A 27,478-nucleotide genomic window follows, 5' to 3' on the forward strand; every position below is an offset into this window, starting at 1 on the left:
TTTCACATCTTTATGACAAACAACACATGATGAGACTTAAAGACATTCAAAATTAGTCCCACTGGGCAAGACAGATATTTAAGTGCATCATTTGCCAATGATTTGGTGAAGGAACCTTTTTTAGAGCATTGAAGGGCTAAAATCCATATGCTATTTATGTTACAACCTGAACTATAGACTGTGTCAGCTCTTTTTACAGGCCCAAAATCCAGAGTTTGGTCAAGAAGACGGAGGCCTAGCAAATAGTGAACAATATTAGCTAAGAAGCAGAACAAACAAAGGACAACCTTGCTTTTTGCTAAGATAAGCTTGGTCAACAAGAAGCCAAGTGGAAATTATAATTGCAGGCTTTATCTCAAAGTTGCAAACAGACCAAAGGAATGAAAGGGGCCCTGTTTCTTCTGTAGAAGAGGTGCCTTCTTACACACCAGCCTTGAGTTTATGGAAGAGGTCCAAATATATCAGTATGAGATATGATATCCTCCCTCTCACAGATGTGCACCTCTCCTCCAAGCCATTGCCAGTGCCTGCCTTAGAAACACAAATGAACAATTAAAAGACAATCTTTATTGCTATATACTTTTCATTTGTTCTTTTGCTTTAACTCCTAGGTGTGTACCTGTCGGACAATCAGGGAAGCTACTTCATTCCTATGGATCCCAAATCAGAATTCAACATATATATTTTATACTAACACACTCTATATATTGTTTAATGGAAAACACCTGTGTACTAATTAAGTGTCATGTGTTAACCTGAAACCATGGGCGGAGACATTATGTAACCTTTTGACCATTGGCTACTGTGCTTATCTTGTCTTGCTGCTAGACCTACCCAGGGGTGTGGGACTGCCTACCCCGTCATTTCCCTGCGCCCATGGAAAATCCATATAATCCATTGTAATCAATTGTTTGGCAGTGTCTCTGAGCCTAATAAGCGAGGTGACACTCCATCATTGCTGTACGTAATAAACCCACATGCTTGATTCTACACGGTGTCCATATTTGTTCCTTCAGATGGGGGCTCGTCCGGGATACACGCTTGTGAGCTGATTGAGGAACTGAGACTGAAATCCAAAAGGAGGTGAGTATGTTTAATTTAACAACTCATTACGCCAGGGATAGAAGTCTCTCATCCACATTCAGACACATCTTGTTCCCACTTTTTAAATTTAAGTGCAAAGAAACCTAGACATGTGTAGTATAAGCAGAGGGGTTAGTAAGGGTACCAGTTGGGAGGGGAGACATGTGCAAGAGGGTTATGTACTGTTTAAACTAAGGGGTGTGTTATGGAGGATTTGAATAAACCACCAGCAAGCGATTGGCCATGAGTTAAGCCCAGGACTGGCTGGGTATGCGAGTGGTAGGCAGTGCAAACTGGTGGTCCCATTTCCTCATTGCACGTAACATTGCAAGCCCTAGGGGAGCACCCCACCCCCCAGGCATGTGACGTACATGCCTTCAAATAGCACAAGTCTCCAATAAGGCTGGCAATTGTGTGTAACTTAACCGCGGTATTCAAAGCGGGGGAGATGTACATCCCCATCAAAGCTGGCAGTGTGGAGATTTAGACCACAGTATTCAAAAGGGGGGAAACATAAATCCCCATTAAGGCTGACATTTGTGGAGATTGAGACCACAGAAATAAGGGGGAAGATGTACATTCCCAACAAGGTCAGCAGCCAGGGTGAGTAAAATCCCATGGCATCAAAAGGAGAGGCAATAATCAGCCCTTGAGAATATTTGGAGTATAAACATGTCAAAACCCGACAAACAGCATACGGATTTTAGCCCTTCAAGCATGAAGTATGCAGAACAGCATATCAGCTTCCCACATCCTGTCCCCAAACATACTAATGTAGGTCATCCCCCCCAGATGTGGCTCAAGCCTCCTCCTTGGTACTTGCTACTTGAAGTGGCTTCTCCCTTCTCCTCACAAGGATTGGGTCCTGGGTTTCTTTCCTGTGATGCCTGGTGTTTCCACCCTAGACACAGGGGGCGCAGTCCCTTTGAAAAATGACTAATACCACTGCTGACAAGGAGTATGAAACCTAATACACAAGAAATAATAAAATGCATCAACACAAAGAAGTGACAACCAAATTATAACTATATAACAAAGGGGGACTTTACTGGGAGCAGGAAAATAGGATTTGGGGAAGGAAAGGGTTAGGGTTAACTAATAACTAATAAGTATTAATGCATCAACACATTTTCCACGTCCCAACACTTACAATTTATACCAACTGCCAGCTCCCTCCCGTGTACCTTCCCAGGCAGGTGGTACACTACACATGAATCCAGAGACAGGTGCTGTGAATGTTGGCCAGCTTAAACAAAATGGAGTCCTCTTAAAGTGTCTTCACAGATCCCGTCCTGTGGGGGGTCTTGTTTGTCTCTCAGTAGCCAGCCCCAGATTGGGTCTCTGTCTCCCTGGGCACTGGCCTCTACAAGGCTGGAGCTTCCTCTGACCCATGCACTGGATTCCCCCAGCAGTTCAAAGCCTCCCTTGGCAGGGGGAGAGTTAATCAGAGAGTCCCTAAGCTGTTCTGCTTCCCTGTCAGCTCCCTCACTCAAAACTAAACTGAGTCTTTTTGTCTCCGAGTCAGGCTGTCCCCTCCCTCTGAGGGGCTAAGCCCAGCCCAGGCTCATCAGTGGCCCAGCAAACTGCCTGTCCTTATCACCCCATGCAGAAGCCTCTCTACTGGCCTCAGCAGGGGTTTCTAGTCCATTCATCCCCACCACTGACTCCAAGCATACTGGGAAGCGGTGTGAAAGTGGGCTCTGGTAGCCATTATTGTTATAGTCCCGCTGTGACAGAGTGCTGGATATCAACAGCTCAGCTAGCCCTCTGGTCACTGCAGAACAGACCTTGTTAAGAAGAGCTGTGCCTAACTGAGGGCTGGAGGAGAGCTGGGAGGCTAATTAAGGCATTAGGCGGAGGATACAAAAGGCACAGGAAGGAAGTGAGGAAGTGGATAGAGCGAGGTTGTGATTGCTCTTCCCTCAGGAGCCGGGGGCTCCCTAAAACAATAGGAGTAAGGCTGTATAGTGTGCAAGGGTAGTGAGAACCAACACTGTAAATAAACTACACCAGGTGTTTTACCAGCATGAAGGTATCTGAGCTGTCTGTGAACTTGAGCAGAAGCAGGAGCGAGTGGGCCCTGCCACACCCCCCTCTAGGCTCAGTCCAGAGCATAGGCGCTGACTCCGTGGGTGCTCCAGCCCTAGAGCACCCAGGGAAAAAAATTAACAGGTGTTTAGCACCCACTGGCAGCCAAGCTCCCCTACTCCCACTCTCGCTACCCCCAGCGCCTCCTGCCCACCAGCAGCCCTGCCGATCAGTTCCTCCCCCTCCTTCCCAGCGCCTCCTGCCTGCCATGGATCAGCTGTGCCATGGCATGCCGGAGGTGCTGGGAGGGAGGGTAGGAGTGGGGATGGGGCACTCTCAGGTGAGGGGGTGGGAAGAGGTGGGGTGGGGCCTTGGAGGAAGGGTGGAGTGGGGGAGGGGCCAGGGGCAGAGTGTGGTGGGAAGAGGTGGGGGGTGAGGGCTTGGGGGAAGGGGTGGAATGTGGGGCGAGGCCTGAGGCTGAGCAGGGATTGAACACCCCCAGGGAAAATTGGAAGCCGGCACTTGTGGTCCAGAGTTCCAGGAGCTGGCAAACTCCAAACGGGAATCTTTCACACATTATGAAGTATGTTTTATTTAAGGTGTTATGTGTATAATGAAGGATCCTGTCGCCTGGTGCAATTACAGAAGTACAACAAATGAGAACAGTCCATGTCAGTGAAAAAGTATTTGCTACTCTACTACTCTAGTAGAAGTCAGTGGAACTATTTACAGTGTGTAAGTGGGGCCCAAGTCCATATTTAAGCATCTAAATAAGGAACTCCACCCACGTGGTGGTGTAAATCCTAGCAGAAAACCAGCTTGCTTTGATTTAGCTTATCTCTATGCTCAGAGAAAAAAGTCAAAAACTTAATTGCGTTTCTTATCAGCTAGACTAGCTGGAGTATAATGTTGGCTCCCAAGAGGGATGAACAAAAACACATTTTATTTTTTTTTCTACATGGACATACTGTCCTTTTAATTAGGAAACAAATGGTTTGCATCCTGTCAGTTATCCAATGGCAGTGCTATGCTTGTGTATTTGAAGGCAATGGAAAGCAGCCAGGAAGAATACTACAGTGAAATTAATAAATACATATATGAAATCAACTGCCATTGTTTTGAATCTGTTTTATGTTAGTTCTCCTTTCAGAGAAGATCAATTATCAGTGCTAATATTTTGAGTTGAGATGGGCCAATTTGTGAGAGACTGTTTTTTAACTCTGGATTGTGTTTAAGGATAAGGTGCAGGGATTGGATCTGAGGTTGAAACAGGCCTACTGCTCTGCATTGAAATCACATCAGATGGGGTTGTGACATCTTTAGCCCAAAATAAAAGAAATTGCACAAGGTAAGAGACAACCATTGACAGCTCATCTTAAAACTGGAGTTCTCTCCAGAGACTTCCTCCATTTGGTTTTGAAATCTCAGAGAGGCTGCTGTTCTGAGATTTCAGCTGCATCGGAGCCAGAACAGAGGCTCAGGCAACTTTTGATTTTAGATCCAACCTGAATCCAAAATTGTAGGGGTAGGGTTGGATCTGAGGATGTTAATATGACCTCCACAGACCATGAAGATGGTTTCAGAATGGAAACCCGTTTTAGTCCATCTTTAGTCTTGTGGTGTTTGCGTCGGACCAGGCATACTCTAATTTTGGCATTGCTGGCTATTCTCTGTAACCTGTATCTGTAGTGCCTGGGCTATGTGAGATGCAAGCCTTGCTCTTTCCATACCAGCTATAGTATTCTAATTCATAACAAATAGCTTGTCTGTAATAAAGTACTGCAGTAGCTCCCTCTGTTTTACCTGAGGATCACAGAAAATCGTGCACCTTTCTCTTATTTTTAATTCAAATGTTTCCAGTTTTGCAAATTGCAACTAAAATTGCTCCACCAGCAAAAGCTTTGACTCTTGAACATGTGGCTGCTTGAACCACACTATCCGTCTTGGTTGCTATACATGGGAAAACAAGGCTACACAAAATAGGTACAAATTGGGAGTTCAATCCTGGTCCTACTGAAGTCAATGGGAATTTTGCCATTGACTTCAGTGGGGCCAGGATTTCACCCAGCTAGTCCATGCAGCCTCCTTGACTTCAGTGGAAGTGCAGGAGATGTAAATTAGAACAGAATATAGCCTTTGTTTTCTGAATAGACATGTAAACTTTGTGCAAGATGCCAGGTTTGCAATATCCCATCACTGTGGGAACTGTTAACATGTTGTTTACATATATTTACAGGTCAGTTGTAAACTCTAACACTACATTTGCAGCTGGAATTACAATTGTTTGGGGTAGTGTTCAGTATCAATATTATACCAGACAACAGTTAAAATCAGGGCTGTGTGAGTTGTGTTGGATTTAGTGGGCATCTGGCCAGTTGCAAATGTAATAGCCTCTACTAACATTACTTATTTAATTTATACATCTATAAACATCTTCCCCCAATATTTACGGCTGTATGTTCCTACAAGATGTGTTTTTTAAATATTAATTAATCCCCAAGTCCATTTCACTCATAGTGCAGTTCATCCAGCCATTTGTTTTCATGAAAAGCACACAGGCAACAGGCACAAATGCTTTGTTCAATCAAACAGGCTTACCACTGTGAGAACCTTTTGTGCGCAATGACCAATGGCTCAAAACCAAGCACTTACAGATGCTCCTGATTGAGATCAAAGAAGGAAGAGAGACCAAGTCATGTGCCAGGGTCTATTAGACCTCTGTTAAACAACTTTATAATTTGGCTGTTGGAAACAAGACACAATCTGAGGAATGTAGTTCACAACACATAATCCTCTTGTTTTCAGGAAACTGCATAGACTTATAGAAAGTAGTAAATACAGCAAGCGTTCCCTCTAGTAAATTAAGGTCCAGCAAGCTTTTAGGTAGAAGTTATAAATCTTGAATTCTTCTGTACGGCATATTTGCAAACTATCTTGTATCTGAAATGATATTGTTTGGTTTTCCATTCTTCTGTGTTTACAAGTTTATAAATCTGAGATTTTAAAGAGACTGTGAATAACACGGGGCAAGGGCTGTGTGTATGTTACAGTTGGACACAGGGCCAGCAGGGGGCATTTGCACACTTAGAGAAACATGTTGGGGTTTGCACTTGTTTAAAATAGTTACAATTTTTTGCAAGTTATGATGAAGGGTCCTGTAACATGCAGCACTTTACGTCTAAAATATGCATCAGGGCCCCTGAGTAATGAAGCAGCGTTGCACTGAATTCTGTGGCAGAATTGAAACTAATGTGGCATTTAAAAATACTTACAAAACCTTCAGCCAAATTTTTCAAAAATGGGTGCTAAAATTTGGGCTCCTAAGGCCCCAGTCCTGCAAAGACATACACATGTGCTTCAGCACTCATGAGTAGTAGAAGTCAATGGAACTATTTACAGTGAGTAAGCGGGACCCAAATCCATATTTAAGTATCTAAATAAAGGACCTCCTTTTCATAAATGCTGAGTATCCCGCAACTCCTGTTGTACTCACTATGGGTCCCTCCATTGACTTCAGTGATGCAGGACTTATAGGAACATAGGACTGAGTCCAGTACCCTGCTATTGCAAGCAACCTCATCACATAATGCTGTTCATGAGCTTATCAAGCTGTATCTTAAAACCAATTAGGTTCTCTGTCCCCACTACTCCTATTGGGAGGCTGTTCCAGAACTTCACTCCTCTGATGGCTGGAAACCTTCTAGTTTCCAGGCTAAATTTATTCATGGCCAGTTTGTTCTAGGGTCAGTGGGAAGAGGGAAGAATGCTGCAGGGGTGGGATTCCCTCCTTATACAGATACAGACATGGAGAGGAGCATAAGGCCATTAATAATGCTATTGGGCAGAGGAAGCAGATAATATAATTAATTTTGTGTGCCAAATTCCATTCAAAACTCATTTCCTTTTCTCAGAACTTTCTCAAACAAATTCCTTTGGGATGAAATTTTCCATCCTTGGACTTGGCCCAGAGAGAGGTAATTTTTCCTGAATAGTTTGAGCAAAATTGCTGGAGCTGATTTTGAGTAATGCATGCATGAAAAGAAACAGTCTTCCTCCAGTGTTGCAATCAAAAGATTTACACATTCATAACTGAAAAACATTTAAGGGAAGGTAAAAGAACCATCATATTTGGCTAGTGTTGTATATTCTCATTGAGATTAAGAAATGAGCCAAGTCTGGAGAAAATAGGCTCAAAAATTTAAAATTATGAATGTTCAGAACAGGTATTTGCTAGCATGCAGGTAAATTTTTGCTCTAGCTTGTCATACAAGTTTATCATACAAGTCTGAATAGCCTCTATTTCTATCTGGTTAAGAATATGAATTCCAGACCCGTGCAACACAAATAAAATATAGTTACTCTGAGCCTTAATGAGGACTAAAGAACTAGATAGGCCAAAACCGGGACAATTGATCTGAAATCGACCCCCCCAAAAAATAACTTAAGTGGTGAGGATACATATTGAACCACAATTAGCTTTGAATTTGCAGAACCAAAATCTGATAAGGCTTGGCAAACCAAAAATCCAAACCACCCTGACTTGATCATTGTAGATATGGGACAAAACCAAAACCTTTTATCCACCCCCCTGAATTTTGGTGCTTCAGATTAATTGGAACCTGCATCCAAATCACCCTCAAGCTGGATTTTGCAAAGCATGACTGAGTTTTTGCAAAAACATGGCTGTTGGGCTATCTTAATGTTTAGGGGTGAGCTTTTGCCTTTTTCTCTATGGGCACCCTTTTCAACAGACAATACCTGCACTTTGTTCAAAGTGGAATCCTGTGATTTATCCCACTTGTAGACTGAATCACCAGCCTACAGCACCCTCTGCTTACCAACAGTGTCATCTCAGCAGGTCCCATTGGGTTTGAGCCCTGCTATAGACTTCTCTCTGGGAGCTTGTGACCAGGGTAAAAAATACAGTGACTCAGGACAGCTTTTTCAAAACAAGCTAGTTATTTAACATGAAGGAACATGAAGAGAGAAAGGGGTTCAAATAACAAAAGCTTACACACATGTTGTCTTACCTAAACTTAGCCTTTCCTTCATAGTTTAAATAGGTTCCGAGGAATCCCTTGCATTGGAGGATTTGGAGAGACAAGGTTGCACCCCCTATAGCTGCTGCTTTTCTGACCACTCCTGTCAATGTGTGTCAGAGTCCCTCATGATGCAGACAATCTTATTTAAAAGTTCCTTTGTTCAAGGATTCCCAACAAAAGACCCCCTGAGGTTTCAAGTGGAGCTTCTACACCTGGGCAAACTGGTTTATGCATCTCTCCAGGTAGAAATGAGGCAAGCTTTCAGCAGAGGATTCATTGTATCATCCATTTGAGAACCAGGCAATCGAATTCAAGTCTATGCTGAGTTTTTGGGGAGAGCTGCAGCTGGAATTAACCCTTCAGGTTCCATTGAACCAACCACACCACAATAACCAAGTCCACAGTTAACATTTATTAACATTAATACAGATCTCTCCAAAGGGTGATGTTATAATTCTCCCAGATTACTGGGTAACGGCTCGAGATAATTCTGTTGTGTTACGTTAAGAGGAATGTCGAGATATTGAACCCGGCCCCTCTTGCTGCTGACTGTACTTGACAGAAGAGTTAAATTTTGGAGAGCTTGTCATAACAATCTTTTATTTATATATGCTACTGTCTGTAGTATTTTAACCAGGGATGACCTACTGCTTGGACAAGCAAGGAAAAGTGATATGTTGCTCCCTAACCTACCCACTTGTTCCACCCAGCAGGCAGTGCTGAGTGTGGGGGTGTGACATTATTGCATTAGGTCCTATCTAGTCAGCACTTAAGTATGTGCTTACTGGTATGCACATGGGAGCCAGTGGGACCATTCCCTTGCTTAAAAGTAAGAATGTGCTTAAGTGCTTTGCTGGACCCAAGCCTTACACCCCTCCCATCCTCTAATTTAAGCACGGGGGTGACTACAGAGAGTTGCAATGATCAACAGCTGTTATACTCTACAGAGAGTATCAGCTTTATAAACAGATAATCACCTTTGGCAGGTGCAGTTGGGTGCAGTCCCTAGAATAAATGCATCTTGCCTGGTTAAGAGGATGTTGCATTGCTACTGTGCATCCAGAACCATTTGGTAGGATGCTCAGTGAAATTTTCTTTGAGAATAACATTCACCGTGGAAAACTCATTATTTCTTTGACTTCCTTTAATCCATACAGTTCTTTTGATGCTCAGAGGCACACCCCACTGTAATATCACTGCATCTCTTTGCAATAAAACTGTACATGTGATCTAACCCACTGCAGCGTTTGCCTTTGTTCACCTTCTTTTAATGAAAAGCCAAACGCGTAGGTTCACTGAGACTGAAAGGCTCTTTCAGTCTTCTATTATTTAGTAATATAATGCTAAAGGCAGAAATGAACTGCTTTTTATTTCACACAAAGCACTTTGCACTGCTACATTGCAGAAAAGCCAAAATTCATCACAGTGATCTCATTGTTGCCGATAGCACCCTTCTGGGGCCTCTCACTTGGATTGATAGCTATTATCCTACATAAATATGCAGTAGTTCAGCAAACTTAATGAATGTCTTAACATGTCTGGAAAGAATTGGGGACATGTAAAAGACACAGAGTTCATTCATTGTAAGACAGACACACAACCTGATCAGTCCGACTAAGCAAATCAAAATGACACCAGATATGTCAAAAATGCAAGGAATAATTAAAATACCTTTTGACTTTTGTTAGTAAAATGTACTGTGGACGCCCATAAAAGAAATGGATGCATTCTTATGTCCGTGCTTATTTACAGAATACCTGTTCCAATGTCCTTCAGCAAAGTGTCAAGCTGTCTGGAGAGGCTCATGACTGTTAGTGCCAACCTCAGGGCCAACTGTTACAAACCAGGGCATAAACCCCACATTGGTTGTGTTCTCTATAATTAGATTTCACCAACCAAGTATCAAGTGTGAACTGCTCTTTAGACTTTAGCAGACCTACACAGATTTGCATTAGCTGAGGATCTGGCCCTCTGTATCTAAGCCAGTGCTCTGCAGGTACAACGGAGATCATTGTATTAAATAACTACAAACATCCTAAAATAAACTTCAGCAGCTAAAAGTTTAAAGGGGAATTCAAATTTTTTTTTCCACGGTAATTCAGAACTATTTTTTGTATATCAAAGTTAAAGAAAGATAATTCCATTCTCCCAATTCACCAGTAACTGTTAGAGGTGATTCACTTGCTTACACACTGGAACAACTCACATGGTTGAGACACATTGTTGAGACACGAAGGGTTTTAATCCCACAAACAGAGGAATAAACTCAGAGAAGTAAATCTGTGTACGTCAGACTGCCATACATGAAGACGCCTTCCCTGGGGCCCATCCATAGTTGAATTACATGATATTTAATTTACATATTTGGTAAGTGGATGTGAGCATAAGTGCTAAACTCAGAAGTAAGATGTAAAGTAGAGTAACTTGGACTCCCTTATGCCTACTCAGACTTGCTTGTATTCAGACTATTGAGTTGTAAGGGAGTCAAGTTGTTATAACCTACATACAGTGAGGATAGAATAAGGTGAATGTTGTATACTGACTTAGCCTCACAGCAGAATTTGGCCCAAAGTATCTTATAGTGTCCATTTAAATTGTTGTACCTGAACTGAGGACCTGCTCCATAATGATTTGCACTTAGACAGCTCTTCTATCAGAGAACTTTAAAGCACATGGCAAACCTGAATGTAATAAGCTGTGAGGTAGATGTTATCCTCTTTTTACTAAAGAGATTGTGACGTACCTGAAGTCATACATGAAGTCTATGTCAGATCCTGGAATAGGAAAAGAAATCTCCCTCTCCACCCTCACCCCCATGGATAGTTGATACTAGTCGATGCCATATTTGGCCCAGCTGTTCATACATTAAAGGCACATCTAGTTTATCTCAATTAGTTTACATTCTCTGTCCTTTGTCTTATATTCTCTCTCCTTTTCTTTCTCCCCCTTCCTACTTTTCTCTCTTTTTTGGGAGGGGTTGGGGATTTTTTTGAAAAAATCTGAAATCTTGAAAACTGTCATGAAAATTAAAAACAAAACATAACATTCACCAAGATCTCTCATTAATAAAACATTTACGTAGCTATGAAGTGTTACTTTTATTTTTTACTTAATAAGGTTCAGTTATAAAGGGAGCCTACCCACATTTGCTCTGTTCTTAGCATGTGGCAAATTACACTAATTGATTGTATTAACAGAGCAGAGTATAAGAACCATAATGTATCATCTGACTTTAATGCTCACTCCATCTGGGTCAGTTCAGCTTTTTTAAATGAGGAGATATATGTATGAAGAAGAGGAGCAAGGGAGCAACCCTGATGGTTTCCTCAGGGTGCAGTTTTTTGACAATGCCCCATTACCTCTCACAAAAGACATTGGCCACACATATAAACTTTGGGTCAGTTTTATAAAATGTGTCCCAAATACTGTTCTGTCCAGGACATACCCCAGGACATCCCATTTAACCCAATCAAAAGCCTTTTTAGCAGCTAGTGTACTTAGTATGCTCTCGAACAGACTGAATGGAGCAAACTATCCCACTGTGTAGGAAAGATAGGAAGTTTGGCAAGAGACCACCCTGTCTTAACCAGGAGATCTGCAATGATCTGAAACTCAAAAAAAGGGTCCTACAAAAAGTGGAAACTAGATCAAATTACAAAAGGATGAATATAAACAAATAACACAAGTATGTTGGGACAAAATTAGAAAGGCCAAGGCATAAAACGAGATCAAACTAGCTGGAGACAAAGGATAACAAGAAAACATTCTACAAATACATTAGAAGCAAGAGGAAAACCAAGGACAGGGTAGGCCAGTTACTAAATGGGTGTCTAAGATTTAGAGTAATTGTTGATCTATGATTATATGAAGGATAGAGCTGACTGCTGTGCAATCAAGCACTAAGTGAGAGCTAACGTCATACTAAATGGTAACTCTCTGAAGATCCCATAAATCACAGAAATGTAGGCCTAGAAGGGATCTCAAGAAGTCATCAAATCCAACCCCCTGCACTGTGAGATGATCAAGTAAACCTACACAATCTCTGACAAGTGTTTGTCCAATCTGTTTTTAAAAACCTTCAATGATGGGGATTCCACAACCTCCCTTGGTAGATTATTCCAGGGCTTAACTACCCTTATGATTGGAAAGTTTTTTCCTAATATTTAACTTAAATTGCCCTTGCTACAGATTGAGCTCATTCCTTCTTGTCCTACCTTTAGTGGACATGGAGAACAATTGATCCCCATCCTCTTTATAACAGCCCTTAATAGATTTGAAGACTTATCTGGTCCCCCTTCACTCTTCTTTTCTGAGGACTAAATATGCCCAGGTTTTTTTTTAACATTTCCTCATAGATCAGGTTTTCTAAAATGTTTATCCTTTTTGTTGCTCCTCTTCCAATTTGTCCATATCTTTCCTAAAGTGTGGCACCCAGAATTGGACCTAGTACTCCAGCTGAGGCCTTCCCAGTGCTGACTAGAGCAGTAGTTACCTACATCTTATATATGACAGTCCTATTAATACATCTCAGAATATTCACCATTTCACAGCTGCATCACATTGTTGACTCTATTCAATTTGTAACACACTAAAACCTCCAGGTTCTTTAATCAGTATTGCCACCTACCCAGTTATTCACCATTTTGTAATTGTGCATTTGATTTTTCCTTCCTAAGTAAAGTACTTTGCACTCCTCTTTACTGAATTTCATCTTGTTTAATTCAGACCAATTCTCTAATTTATCAAGGTTGTTTTTGAATTCTAATCCTCTCCTCCAAAGTGCTTGCAACTGCTCCCAACTTGGTGTCATCTGCATATTTTTAAAGCATACTCTGAACTCCATTATCCAAGTCAGTAATAAAAATAGTGAATAGTACCAGGCCCAGGACTGACCCTGCCTTCCCAATAGGACAGTGAACCACTGATAACTACTTTCCGAGTACAATCTTTCAACCTGTTGTGCACCCAATTTATAGTAATTTAATCTACTAGGTAGCCGTAGTATGATGAACTTTGGACATTCTAGTAATAGACAGGACAGCTTCAATAGGTATTGTTCAAACAGCCCAGGGTGTTTTAAACAGATATATTATCTCAACTCTGTGTCTTAATTTTGATGAATTGCTCTAGGTATTATGGCTTTGAGAATCATTGATCTTCTCTAGGTTTAAAAATGAGTAGCAAATAGACCGCCAAAATGCAGGGATTGCTACTCATTAAATGCAGTTTATACACAATAAAGTTAGCTGACCCTTGAATTAAAAATATTGTTTCACCTTTATCTACACATTTTCATTTACTGATGAAGAATTTATTATGAAAGTGTTCACACATAGGTCTCACCAGTGGAGTCTGCTGCCCAGTGAGGCCCAACTTATACAGTATTGATGGTCACTCAGTTAATTCGTCTGTTGATAATCCTCCAAGTCAACATCCCTTTGGCAGCTTGACACATCTTTTTGTTCCTGTTGCACCCCATGGTCATGTCAACATGGAAGGTGACAAGGGTCAAGGGAAACATTCAAAAAGCATCCAAACCACTTGGCAAGAAGGTTTCACACTTAGTGATTACCATTTGTTTTTGTCTTGAAAAGACAATATGCCCTGTGCACGAACAGTGGCCTATTTTTAAACTGGCTTTTAGAGGGAATAAAAATGACAATGTCAGCAGCAGCTCTGAACTTGAAAGTTACAGTGTAGGAGGTCACTTTTCAATTAGCTTTTACACACATGCTATGGGAGCTCTCAGTAGAGTCACTATAACCTTTGTCACTCTGTTGATTCGCAATAGCATGGATTCACTTGCCATCTAGTTAGAGTTTTGTCTCACTTGGGATGAAACTTTGGCAGGAGAAATTTTGATTATAAAGTAGTTAATGCTGAAATTAACCTTGTCATACCACACAAAATAATAAATGCTCTTCTCCACTGCATATACTTGGAGATTTGGGGGCTGGGAGTGGGAGGTGACCATTTTACAGTAGCAGTGTCTCCTTACGTCAAGGTGACACTTCTATTGAGATCTACTTGGACTGTAATTGTCCAGTCAGCTAATATGATAAATCTCAGGCAGTCCGTTAAGGAGACAATATCATCACAATGTGCTTGAGGTAATGTATGTTATTGTGGGATGTTACACTAGAGAAACTTGACAACATTTTTAAGGAATAGGCCAATGAGGAGAAGCCAAGTACAATATAAATTAAATCTCTGTATAGAGGAACAATGATAACTCTATGGATTTAGTTATTAATGCAGCAGATATAGACTTCTCATAACTGGACCCAACAATACAGGGTGGCCTCTGTTCCCTTTTCCTTTATAAAGCCTTGTTTTCCAGGTGTTCCTATTTGACTGTATCACTTTAAAAAGTCCACCCAGAAGTGAATGTTGATTTGACCATTTATAAATGATGGGAGATAAAAATATTTGCTGGCCTCTTTATTTAGGAAAAACTTTTATTGGCTTCACTGGGAGTCTTGCCTGAGTGAGGGTTGAGTCTACAGGAATTAGCCACTTTGAGAGAGAGAGAGAGTGTGTGTGAGGGTAAGAACTTCAGGGGAAGTGAACCATCTGTTCCCATTGCCTAAACCCAGAGTTTCCCCCATTAGAAGCATGGAATGCTGGTGCCTGTTTTTAAGGAAAGAATGAGGTAGGAGTTTGGGAGTTTCCTTTGCCATGGGAAGATGAAGGCTGTTTGAAAACTATTTTTTAAGGCTCCTGACGGGAGTTCTGAAATGCAAGGAAATATCACATAATCATTCCTTATTTCAGATACCGTCTCTGGAAACAGAGCACACTCTGTGCTCTGAATAAGTGAGCCCAGCATTGTCTCTTTGTGAGTGGCAATATGTCTTGAGCAGCCGTAGTGGCAGAATTTGTGAAGACTAGAAAATCAAATTATAGTTTGAGAAAAGAAATCCCACAGAATCAATGCGTAGTGAGATTTCCCCACCACCACCACCACGGAACGAGGAGACATTGTCTACAGTGCACAGGAGGGGACTGTAGGTCAAAACACTATGGTGCAAGTACCTGCTTTGCCCCTGACTTGTGAGACCTGGAACAAGTCATGTCATCTCTCTAGGTTGGAGTATACGGTACTTGTCAGTAAAATGGAGATGATAATGTGGCGATGTGCACCATATAAACTGGTAATAAATAATATTTACTTCACAGGGGAGTTGTATGGCTTAAATAACTAACCCTTGTAAGACATATTAAGATCCTTAAATGAAACATAAGAACATAATGGCCATACTGGGTCAGACCAAAGGTCCATCCAGCCCAGTATCCTGTCTACCGACAGTGACCAATGCCAGGTACCTCAGAGGGAGTGAACCTAACAGGTAATGATCAAGTGATCTCTCTCCTGCCATCCATCTCCACCCTCTAACAAACAGAGGCTAGGGACACCATTCCTTACCCATCCTGGCTAATAGCCATTAATGGACTTAACCTCCATGAATTTATCCAGTTCTCTTTTAGTCCCTGTTATAGTCCTAGCCTTCATAACCTCCTCAGGCAAGGAGTTCCACAGGTTGACTGTGCGCTGAGTGAAGAAGAACTTCATTTTAAACCTGCTGTCCATTAATTTCATATATTATGGGAACAAGCAAATAAGTTTTCCTTATTCATTTTCCCCACACCACTCATGGTTTTATATACCTCTATCATATCCCCCCTTAGTCTCCTCTTTTCCAAGCTAAAAAGTCCTAGCCTCTTTAATCTCTCCCTATATGGGACCCGTTCCAAACCCCTAATCATTTTACATAGTAGCAGCCGTGTTAGTCTGTCTTCGCAAAAAGAAAAGGAAAACTTATGCTCAGATAAATTTGTTAGTCTCTAAGGTGCCACAAGTACTCCTTTTCTTTTTCCTAATCATTTTAATTGCCCTTTTCTGAACCTTTTCTAATGCCAGTATATCTTTTTTGAGATGAGCGGACCGCATCTGTACGCAGTATTCAAGATGTGGGCATACCATGGATTTATATTAGGGCAATAAGATATTCTCCATCTTACTCTCTATCCCATTTTTAATTATTCCTAACATCCTGTTTGCTTTTTTGACTGCCGCTGCACACTGTGTGGACGTCTTCAGAGAACTATCCACGATGACGCCAAGATCTCTTTCCTGGTTAGTTGTAGTTAAATTAGCCCCCATCATATGGCATGTATAATTGGGGTTATTTTTTCCCATGTGCATTACTTTACATTTAGTCACATTAAATTTCATTTGCTGTTTTGTTGCCCAATCACTTAGTTTTGTGAGATCTTTTTGAAGTTCTTCACAGTCTGCTTTGGTCTTAACTATCTTGAGCAGTTTAGTATCATCTGCAAACTTGGCCACCTCACTGTTTACCCCTTTCTCCAGATAATTTATGAATAAGTTGAATAGGATTGTTCCTAGGACTGACCCTTGGGGAACACTTCTCCATTCTGAAAATTTACCATTTATTCCTACCCTTTGTTCCCTGTCTTTTAACCAGTTTTCAGTCCATGAAAGGATCTTCCCTCTTATCCCATGACAACTTAATTTATATAAGAGCCTTTGGTGAGGGACCTTGTCAAAGGCTTTCTGGAAATCTAAGTACACTATGTCCACTGGATCCCCCTTGTCCACATGTTTGTTAACCCCTTCAAAGAACTCTAATAGATTAGTAAGACATGATTTCCCTTTACAGAAACCATGCTGACTTTTGCCCAACAATTTATGTTCTTCTATGTGTCTGACAATTTTAGTCTTTACTATTCTTTCAACTAATTTGCCCAGTACTGATGTTAGACTTACCGGTCTGTAATTGCCGGGATCACCCCTAGAACCCTTCTTAAATATTGCGTTACATAAACTATCTTCCAGTCATTGGGTACAGTAGCTAATTTAAAGGACAGGTTACAAACCATAGTTAATAGTTCCGCAATTTCACATTTGAGTTCTTTCAGAACTCTTGGGTGAATGCCATCTGGTCCCGCTGACTTGTTACTGTTAAGTTTCTCAATTAATTCCAACTCATCTAGTGACACTTCAGTCTGTGACAATTCCCAGATTTGTCACCTACAAAAGACATCTCAGGTTTGGGAATCTCCCTAACATCCTCAGCCGTGAAGACTGAAGCAAAGAATTCATTTAGTTTCTCTGCAATGACTTTATCGTTTTTAAGTGCTCCTTTTGTATCTCGATCGTCCAGGGGCCCCACTGGTTGTTTAGCAGGCTTCCTGCTTCTGATGTACTTAAAAAACATGTTGTTATTACCTTTTGAGTTTTTGGCTAGCTGTTCTTCAAACTCCTTTTTGGCTTTTCTTATTACATTTTTACATTTAATTTGGCAGTGTTTATGTTCCTTTCTATTTACCTCACTAGGATTTGACTTCCACTTTTCAAAAGATGCCCTTTTATCTCTCACTGCTTCTTTTACATGGTTGTTAAGCCACGGTGGCTCTTTTTTAGTTCTTTTACTGTGTTTTTTAACTTGGGGTATACATTTAAGTTGAGCCTCTATTATGGTGTCTTTGAAAAGTGTTCAGAATTCGGGCTGTCAAATGAAAGATACTATACGTACACTCTACATGAAAAATAATCATAAAGTCACTATAGCTAAGGGCTTGCACTAGCTGGAACTGAAGTCTGCATATTGCAATCAACTGAAAACATTTGAGACTTTTTATTCCATTATAAACAGATCTTCACCATAAGAGGTGATTAGAAGGGGGTTCCACTCTGGATCTATGAATCAGCACATCCAAGAAGCTTTACTCTGTAGAGAAGGCACAAACCCTAACATTCAACTGATTGTAAAAATCTCATGTTCCTTTAATAAAGGCAGTGCCAAAGGTTCTTCTGAATTCGCTGCTCTGTCCTAATAAATAATGTAGCAGTGGTTGTACCAGTAGGTAATAGCACCGGAAAAGGCTACCGTTAAACAGTCAAAGACTTCAGATTCCTCCAAAGGTCAGTACACAGGTGCTTAATCTTACTACACATGGGTACACAAGTTATGCACACCTTAGCAGAACAGACCTGTGTAATGGAGGAGCTATGCTCCTTTATTAATGTCTCCCACCTGCTCTCCTAAGAGGCTGTGCAGCTGTTTGAAAGCTCCGTGCTGACAGGCAGCAAGTGACGACTTTTTTCTTCAGCTGGAATTCTGCTTAACAGATCCAAAGGGTCCTTCTCTCACCTTGTGAGCAGATTTGCAATTCCTGGGTATTTATTTTTTCTTTCTGGTTTTTATAAAGGTGCTGATCCAAAAAAAACTGTCAATGAATTTTCTCATTAATTTACTTCCTCTCATGTGTACTACTGAAGTCAGTGGGGAGCCTCTCCATTGATTTCAAGGGGCTCTGGATTGGGCCCTCTAAGAGGTATGAGCTGCTATCATTCCTCTCCAATAGCTAGCTATGAAACCTTAACAATGGCCTTTGGAAGGCTGGCCCTACTGTTAGCTGGCAAATGATCATTTCAGCAGAGAGTGACCTGGCTCTCTCATATAGGGCTCAGCAGCACTGGAACATGACAAACCAACCTAGTGCACTTCAACTATTGGGGCAAGTTCTGGCCCTACCTGTTTATGGGATAGAGCCCATAAACAGCAAAGCTGCCAGTCTCTGGAGGAGCCTAAGCAAATCCTGAAGGAAGCCAACCTTTCTGAAACAGCCATGTATAGTGAATGTGGCCTCTGGAGCCTCTGTGACTTCATTCCTGTCTTGGCTGGGAAGTGGAGGATGAAATCATTGCCCTCTCAAGCACCATGCCCAAAGGTCCTTGGGATCAGGTTCCCTGGTACATGTCAGTAAGGGATTGCAGAACCCCTTACACTGTGTAACACAAAAGAGAGGACTTGGCCCTCGGTATGCAATTATTCCTGCCTGCTGCTTAAAGTAACTACAAAGCTTTTTGTTACAAAAACGCTTTAAAACTAGGGCTGTCAATTAATCATGATTAATGCATGTGATTAACTCAAAACAAATTTGCCTGTTTTTTAAATGAGCGTTAATCACACATGAGGATGCCATGCTCTGGGGGGCACCGCTGCGTGCCTCTGGGGCAGGGGTGCCCCTCCTCCTGCCATCCTGCTCCACCTCTCTCTTCTCCACCCCACCCCATCCCCATGGAGCTGCCCCTGGCCAAGCTGCTCCAGACCAGGAGCCTACTTCCTGTTTGCTGCACAGAGTGGGCAGGGGGCTGATGGCAGGGTGTCCTCCCTCACCCTGCCCATGTACCTGGATGCTGCTGAGCTGGGATCAGGGAACAGGGGAAGCCTGTTTGCTGCTGCTGGCTCAGGAGCAGGGCCAGCCTTAGGGGTCAGCAGGCTAGGCCACCACCAGGGTGCTGTGCTCAGGGAGGTGCCTCCCGCAGCAGGGGTGCCCCTCCTCCTCCTACTGCTCTGCTCTACAGCTGTCTGCAACCACCGCTGCTCCTACCCCTCTACCTTGGGCAAGCTACTCAGGACCAGGAGCCTCCTGTCTTCTGTGCAGAGTGAAGGGGCAGATCATGTTGGGGTGTCCTGTGTACCTGGTCTTGGGGTCAGGAAACAGGTCTATGCTGCCTCTGGGTCATAGTGAGAGTTGCCGGTGGCTGCTGCTGTCTGAAAAAGTATTTAGGCTGGTGAATGCTCTGTGTAAAGAGACAGTGTGTTGACACACTCACTCTGCCCAACACACACACGTCCTGTCTCACATTCCCCCAGCACACACACACTTCCCCCCCCATCCAAAAATATTTGAACAAATGGTATTCTATTATTGCTTAACAGTGTGATTTAAAACTGATTAATCGAGACTATTTTTTTAATCTCATGATTAATCATTTGATTAATCCTTATTTAAAACCCACCTACGCTCCCTGTTGCCCCTTTGGCCTAATCAGTTACCCCATATTCAGGGCCTAGCGAGGTTGTTTCCTTCAGGAGCAGGAATACATGATATAAATCTGCAATATTCTTGGTGTTTTGTTTGTTTACAAAAAATGTATACAAAGTTCTGTTTCACTGAACACCATAGAAACTCTAACAGCAGCAGGGAGTTCACATACTCAGAAATCCCCATGTCTGCCACTCCTGCAAGCTCTCTGCACAAGCAGCTCCATCTCTGTTTCCTCTCAGGGTCCTGCTTACAACTTCTTCTCCAGACTTTATGTCTCTAGTCTCCACAGCCTACAAACCCAAACTACTAGCCCTTGCATTTTCCACCAGGCCAAACCCCTCAGCCCACCTGATTTTGTCCTGCCACTTCCTGTCCTTCCATTGTTTCCAGCTGTCTTTACTATGTAGAAGGAGCCTAACTGCTCCTTCCACTGAGCCTGAAAAAGGACTTGGCACACCTATTGGCTTTAAAGGGACTTCTGTGATTGTTTTAGGATAAAAGATGCATTTGATGGCAGCCATTAGCATCTTCCAGCAGACTGGCCCCCTATTCAGTAACATCATATGGGCTGATCATACACCCCTGAGGTCAATGGAAGATTGCTACTGATCCCACGGGGCCTGATACAAAGCTTACTGAAGTCAATAGGAGTCTTTCCTTTGAATTCAGCAGGCTTTCAGTGAGCCACAAAGGGAACAAGGGTGATCACAAAAGTTAAAAATACATTTCCTGCACATTTAAAAGTGGTGGGTTGATATTTTTAAATAGAGTACTTAACTCCAAAGGCAGGATTTGCTAAGCCAATGAAGAAAGTGTTTCTCCAGATCATAGCACAAGCACCTACCTCAGTGCCAGGAGAGCCATGTACTTGTCTCTGCAGTGCTGTGAATTTCCTCTTTGATGGAAGCAAGTTTGGTGACCTAATTGCCATTATACGCATCTCTTCTCTTCCATGACTTCTTTTCTGTTGAAAAGAAAAACAAAAAAATTGGGTTTGCTTTTTCATAGTTCTCCTGAGTAAGGTTTGTTTTTAGAAGAAATTCCCTTTGCTCAGTTTCCCACATGACTGTCCCCCCTGCTCAATCTTATCTTGGAGTGACTCACAGCATGGGTCAAATGGTGAAGAGAAACTTTATGGTAACCTTTTTGTAAATACTGGGGGTTTTTGACTCTGTTTGTGCTTGCAACCAGTAGGCAATTTCCCCCTCTTTCAGCTTGAGTATGAACTCCTTCCACTATGCCGTTTTAATGAATTCTGCTGAAATGTAGATGCAGCATTTTAGCCATGCAGAGAGGTCTATTTTTGTACCCAAAGACACCTCCCGCGCCTTTTAAACTTGACCAACATCTCTAGCTATCTCCTCAGCTGCTGTAAATTTCCACAGCTCTGCTGACTACAAAAGAATGTTCACTGACATTAATGGAACCATTCCTTTTTATACCAGCTGAGGAGATAGCCCCTTGTATAGATCAGTGATGTTCTGGAGGAAGTTTGCAAGAGCCCTTTGTTAAAAATTTGCCACCAATCTGAAAATACCATGTGGGTGATTACCCGGTTCCCAATGGCATTCACCACTGGTGTGGATACTGCAAAGTCCTTCTTACTAGGGAATACTTACTCTGGGAAGCACTGGAAATACTTCTGATGAACAGTTTTATTTTATTTTTTTGTTTGCCTTGGGAATGGAGCAGGTTGCACAAAATGATAGGTATTTCCTTAGAGAGGCCACCTCCAGGCCTTCCACGAGGTTTTTACCTCCATCCTCTCTACAAATTACACAAACTGAGCACTGTACTATACCATCAATTTACTCCATATATTTTTCAGAAACAAAGTATAAACATTTGCATTTAATATACATAGGTTTGCCAAGTGGGATTGACTCCCCTTCTTGCTTATTGTTATGAGTTTTAAAAGCATTTCTGCTATAAAGAGAAAAATTAACAAGTGACCCAAACACCCATACTCTCTGTAGTCCTGACTGAGCAAACAATCCCTGTTCAGCAAAACACATGAGCATGTGCTTAACTTTAAACGGATGTTTAAATACCATTAAAGTCAATGGAACATACGATGTGTGATCAAAGTTAAGACTATGTGTCAGTGCTTTGCTCAATAGAGACCTATGAGCACACAAGCCCACTTTGGCATTACAGGCTAACGAGGAAATTTTTATAAGAGTCCTTGTTCAAATATTGAAAACACATCACTGGAACAAGGAGGTAGAGTGAGAGCAGATAAGAACCAATCATAATGGTCATAATTATTTGCTTTCATTTGCTCAGGAATCAAATAAGGATATTTACAGTTCTATTCCCCACAGTGCAGAAAAAGAAAAAATGGAATAATGGTAGAATGGAAGTTGTCTTGATTTTTAAACATGCAACAATATCCCCTCAGTGTTAGCAGCAGTGAACTTTTCCATTTCTCATTTGCTTGTGTTCAGTTTCATTCCTACGGTAGTGCAGCATGGAAAAACTGGGGTCATAAAATCCTTTTTTTCTGAACTCATTTGTTTCGCTTTTCACTCATGAAGGAAATATTTCCGTTTCTACAGTATGTTCATTTCCAGTGGCTTGTTTTCATTAACAAAAAACCTCCAAAACCCTAGAGATTCTTTTCCTGCAGGCGTAATGTCTGAATCACACTCATGAACAGTTTGCAGTACACTTCATTGCAGGATGGTACCTTATTCCAAATGGCATTAGTGTAAATTCATTGCAGACAGTTTTCTGTCTGGTCCAGTCCGGGGGAAACCAAGATGTCAATTAAAAGAAAAAAACCATCTACCTTTGTGTTCTACACACAACTGCAACCTCAACCTCCAGACCAAACTCCTGTCAGACTTCTCATTTGTAAAGAGGATACTGTACTTAGGAGTAAATCTATGGTAGTTAATTATTTATTATAAACAATATGCTTTGTTAATTTAGACTTTCTGATTCAATCTCAATCTGCCAATCTTTAAAAAAAGGAAGGAGGATCCTGGGAACTACAGGCCAGTCAGCCTCACCTCAGTCCCCAGAAAAATCATGGAGCAGGTCCTCAAAGAATCAATCCTGAAGCACTTACATGAGAGGAAAGTGATCAGGAACAGTCAGCATGGATACACCAAGGGAAGGTCATGCCTGACTAATCTAATCACCTTCTATGATGAGATTACTGGTTGTGTGGATGAAGGGAAAGCAGTGGATGTATTGTTTCTTGACTTTAGCAAAGCTTTTGACACGGTCTCCCACAGTATTCTTGTCGGCAAGTTAAGGAAGTATGGGCTGGATGAATGGACTATAAGGTGGATAGAAAGTTGGCTAGATTGTTGGGCTCAACAGGTAGTGATCAATGGCTCCATGTCTAGTTGGCAGCCGGTGTCAAGTGGAGTGCCCCAGGGGTCGGTCCTGGGGCCTGTTTTGTTCAATATCTTCATAAATGATCTGGAGGATGGTGTGGATTGCACTCTCAGCAAATTTGCGGATGATACTAAACTGGGAGGAGTGGTAGATACGCTGGAGGGGAGGGATAGGATACAGAAGGACCTAGACAAATTGGAGGATTGGGCCAAAAGCAATCTGATGAGGTTCAATAAGGATAAGTGCAGGGTCCTGCACTTAGGACGGAAGAACCCAATGCACAGCTACAAACTAGGGACTGAATGGCTAGGCAGCAGTTCTGCAGAAAAGGACCTAGGGGTGACAGTGGACGAGAAGCTGGATATGAGTCAGCAGTGTGCCCTTGTTGCCAAGAAGGCCAATGGCATTTTGGGATGTATAAGTAGGGGAATAGCGAGCAGATCGAGGGACGTGATCGTTCCCCTCTATTCGACATTGGTGAGGCCTCATCTGGAGTACTGTGTCCAGTTTTGGGCCCCAAACTACAAGAAGGATGTGGATAAATTGGAGAGAGTCCAGCAAAGGGCAACAAAAATGATTAGGGGTCTGGAACACATGACTTATGAGGAGAGGCTGAGGGAACTGGGATTGTTTAGTCTGCGGAAGAGAAGAATGAGGGGGGATTTGATAGCTGCTTTCAACTACCTGAGAGGTGGTTCCAGAGAGGATGGTTCTAGACTATTCTCAGTGGTAGAAGAGGACAGGACAAGGAGTAATGGTCTCAAGTTGCAGTGGGGGAGATTTAGGTTGGATATTAGGAAAAACTTTTTCACTAGGAGGGTGGTGAAACACTGGAATGCATTACCTAGGGAGGTGGTAGAATCTCCTTCCTTAGAAGTTTTTAAGGTCAGGCTTGACAAATCCCTGACTGGGATGATTTAATTGGGGATTGGTCCTGCTTTGAGCAGGGGGTTGTACTAGATGACCTCCTGAGGTCCCTTCCAACCCTGTTATTCTATGATTCTATGATTCAGGAAAGCATAGCTATTCTGGACAGCACTGAAGCTGGGATTTAAGTGGAAGGTTAATGATAATAAGCCTGTATTAAGTGCTTTTCATGGAGCCTCAGTTTTTTAGGGTTATTTTTTTCCTATTCCTGGGCTGTCATTTTTGAATAAAAATTGATTTTTGCAAATCTCTATATATTTATTCAAACACTTTGTGTGGACAAATTTCAAACTACTGATTCTCACAAACTGCTCACTTCAGCTATGTATTAGCATGATCATTTTTTGTATTACAAGAGCAACTAGAGTTTTCAGCAGAGATCGGAGCCCCAGTATTTTCGGCACTGTGTGAACATTTTGTAGGAAATGGGCTGTTCCCCAAAGAGCAGATACAGGTTGTTCAATTGTGCAGTCTTGCCATGTCCGTTTCAAAGGGCCTAATCAAAGATGGTCATGCTTATGGAGCACCCTGTAAAGAACCCTGCACTAGCTCCTAAGGGCCACCAGGAGTCAGGACAACAGCCAAGCAGAACATATGCAATAGGTCTCTCTGGTAGAAGAAAAGGAGAGGAAATCCGATTTTCCTGTCACCAGTTCCAAGTTGAAGTCCTGCTGTCCCTTCTCACCAGCAGTCCCATCCTCGCCCGTGTCCTTCTCTATACTCCTCAGACATGAAAGGAGCTGTGGGATTTCTCAGTGACATATGGGTCTTGAGAACATTATCCAGCTAGTTTTAAAATCTGTATTTTCCTGATTTCTTCTTCTTCCCCTTGCCCTATTTCATCTGATTTCCAGATGATTATTTATACTTTCTCCACAAATTCACCCAGTAGTTTCAATTGGATAATTTATTCTCTGAAAAATTATCTGTTTTCTAGTGCTGTTTTGTGCTGTTCAATGGATGCTATGTTCCATCCAAGAAGCTACTATTGTGGAGCGGATAAATTGCTCCTTATATATGCAGCAGTCTGTATGGCACTTTGGGCTCATTTAGAATGAAAGTTGGTGTACAAAAGGTAAATGATATTTTAGTCATGTAGAATTAATTTGGTTTGCCTTCACCTAAGCCCAGTCTGTTTACCCAAGAGAAACATCTAACATCCAGCTTCATCCCACGTATTTTTCCTCTGTGGGAGTTGTTATTTTCACTAGTTAATAATAAACATAGTGTAGAATATCCTTTAAAATGATTAGTGGCACTTCACAAAGAGACAGACATGCTGCAATTTTGTAAACAAGTTTGAGCTTCATAAAAAGCGACATCCTTCTAAGTTATTACACACCGTTAACATGTCAAATGCCTAAACAACAAACATTCCTCTCAAAAGTATTCAAAGAGCACACTGATCTACAGAGTCAATACATCTGCTGGGTAAACAGAGCTTAAGACCACACAGTGTCTTAGAAATCAAACAAATTAAAACAGTTTCTACATCATCACTCATTACAATACCCAACTAAAGTAATGTGATCTGAATGTCTAATCTGGGAGCTGAGCTTGTTTATATGATGACCTGAATGAGCACTAAGTGAAGCCTTGCAAGTATCCCTGCAGAAAGACTCAACTGGATGAGACAAACACAATCTTGGCATCAGGGAATAACATGAGCAAATTATGGCAATGTTTGCACAATAGGATCTAAATAGGTTAGTTTGACTAAATAATGTGTTGTGGTAAAAGGGCAAGGCACACAGCTGCCAGTGAGACCTTTCCCACTTCAAGTTGCAGTGGGGGAGGTTTAGATTGGATATTAGGAAAAACTTTTTCACTAAGAGGGTGGTGAAACACTGGAATGCGTTACCTAGGGAGGTGGTAGAATCTCCTTCCTTAGAGGTTTTTAAGGTCAGGCTTGACAAAGCCCTGGCTGGGATGATTTAACTGGGAATTGGTCCTGCTTTGAGCAGGGGGTTGGACTAGATGACCTTCTGGGGTCCCTTCCAACCCTGATATTCTATGATTCTATGATTCTATGATTTGATTCTATAAGTGGAAGGCATATTTCTTTAACACATTCTTCACTAATAAAAAAAACCACATAGCACAATGTAGGAGGTATTTTGTAATTCTTTTTAAACCTCCAGATCCCCTAATTTTCCCCTTGGAAGAGGTAGGGACAAAAAAAGAAAAGAAGCAAATGTGATAGATGCACATCATATCGCTTAAAGCACTTCTAGAAGCGACTCAGGGCTTGCCTCCATGGTGGAGTACTGGGACTCTGGGTGGAGGAGTGGGGGTGATTTCTAAAGCGTACTAACATGTTGTGCATTAATTGGTCTGCATAGCCCCTGCTGGTGCACACTAGAGGTCCCCTAGAGCAGTGGTTCTCAACCAGGGGTTTGCGTTCTCCTGAGGGTACGCAGAGGTCTTCCAGGAGGTACATCGACTCATCTAGATATTTGCCTAGTTTTACAACAGGCTACATAAAAATCACTAGCAAAGTCAGCACAGACTAAAATTTCATACAGACAAGGACTTGTTTACACTACTCGATATACTATACACTGAAATGTAAATACAATATTTATATTCCAATTGATTTATAATTATATGGTAAAAAGGAGAAGTAAGCAATTTTTCCATCATAGTGTGCTGTGACACTTGTATTTTTATGTCTGATTTTGTAAGCAAGTAGTTTTTAAGTGAGGTAAAATTTGGGGTACACAAAACAAATCAGACTCCTGAAAGGGATACAGTAGTCTGGAAAGGTTGAGAGCTACTGGCCTAGAGTATTTTAACATAGTTCTGTTTCAAATAGCACTATTTTAAAGTGCACCGGCAGGGTCTACCCGGACCAATTAGTGAGCAATACATTAGTGTGCTTTAGAAATCATACCTCTGTAAAGCACATTACCCCACCATGTACACAAGCTCTCAGGTATCATGGTAGTGGTTGCAGCATAAGAATCTGAAGAGAATTGAAGCCTAGATTCCAATTTCCAGTGTTACACTAATGTCAATTTTGAGTAAACTATCGACTTAAGTGGTGTTACCTCAGATTTAACCTTGTGTAATTTAGGGCTAAATCTTTATGTGTGGACATGGTAAATTGCTGGTATTGGGAATACATATAGAAATAGGGAAAAGTTTCTGTAGCTAATGTTGAGAGTTTAAGCAAGCAATCCTGCCTT

The 27,478-nt window shown here is 41.7% G+C and overlaps 1 long non-coding RNA gene across 1 annotated transcript in view; it reads left to right on the forward strand.

Annotated features, from left to right (window-relative positions):
• The first annotated feature begins 381 nt into the window (after positions 1-381).
• The window catches only part of LOC311518953, a 74,910-nt gene continuing 47,813 nt past the window's right edge, over positions 382-27,478 (forward strand). Inside the window, exon 1 of the long non-coding RNA XR_014711153.1 lies at positions 382-1,083. This is a non-coding gene — a long non-coding RNA (uncharacterized lncRNA). The remainder of the gene's footprint in view (positions 1,084-27,478) is intronic.

The sequence above is a fragment of the Lepidochelys olivacea genome, assembly GCF_965140295.1.
Source record: "Lepidochelys olivacea isolate rLepOli2 genome assembly, chromosome: 3".
In the NCBI taxonomy this organism is placed as follows: Eukaryota; Metazoa; Chordata; order Testudines; family Cheloniidae; genus Lepidochelys; species Lepidochelys olivacea.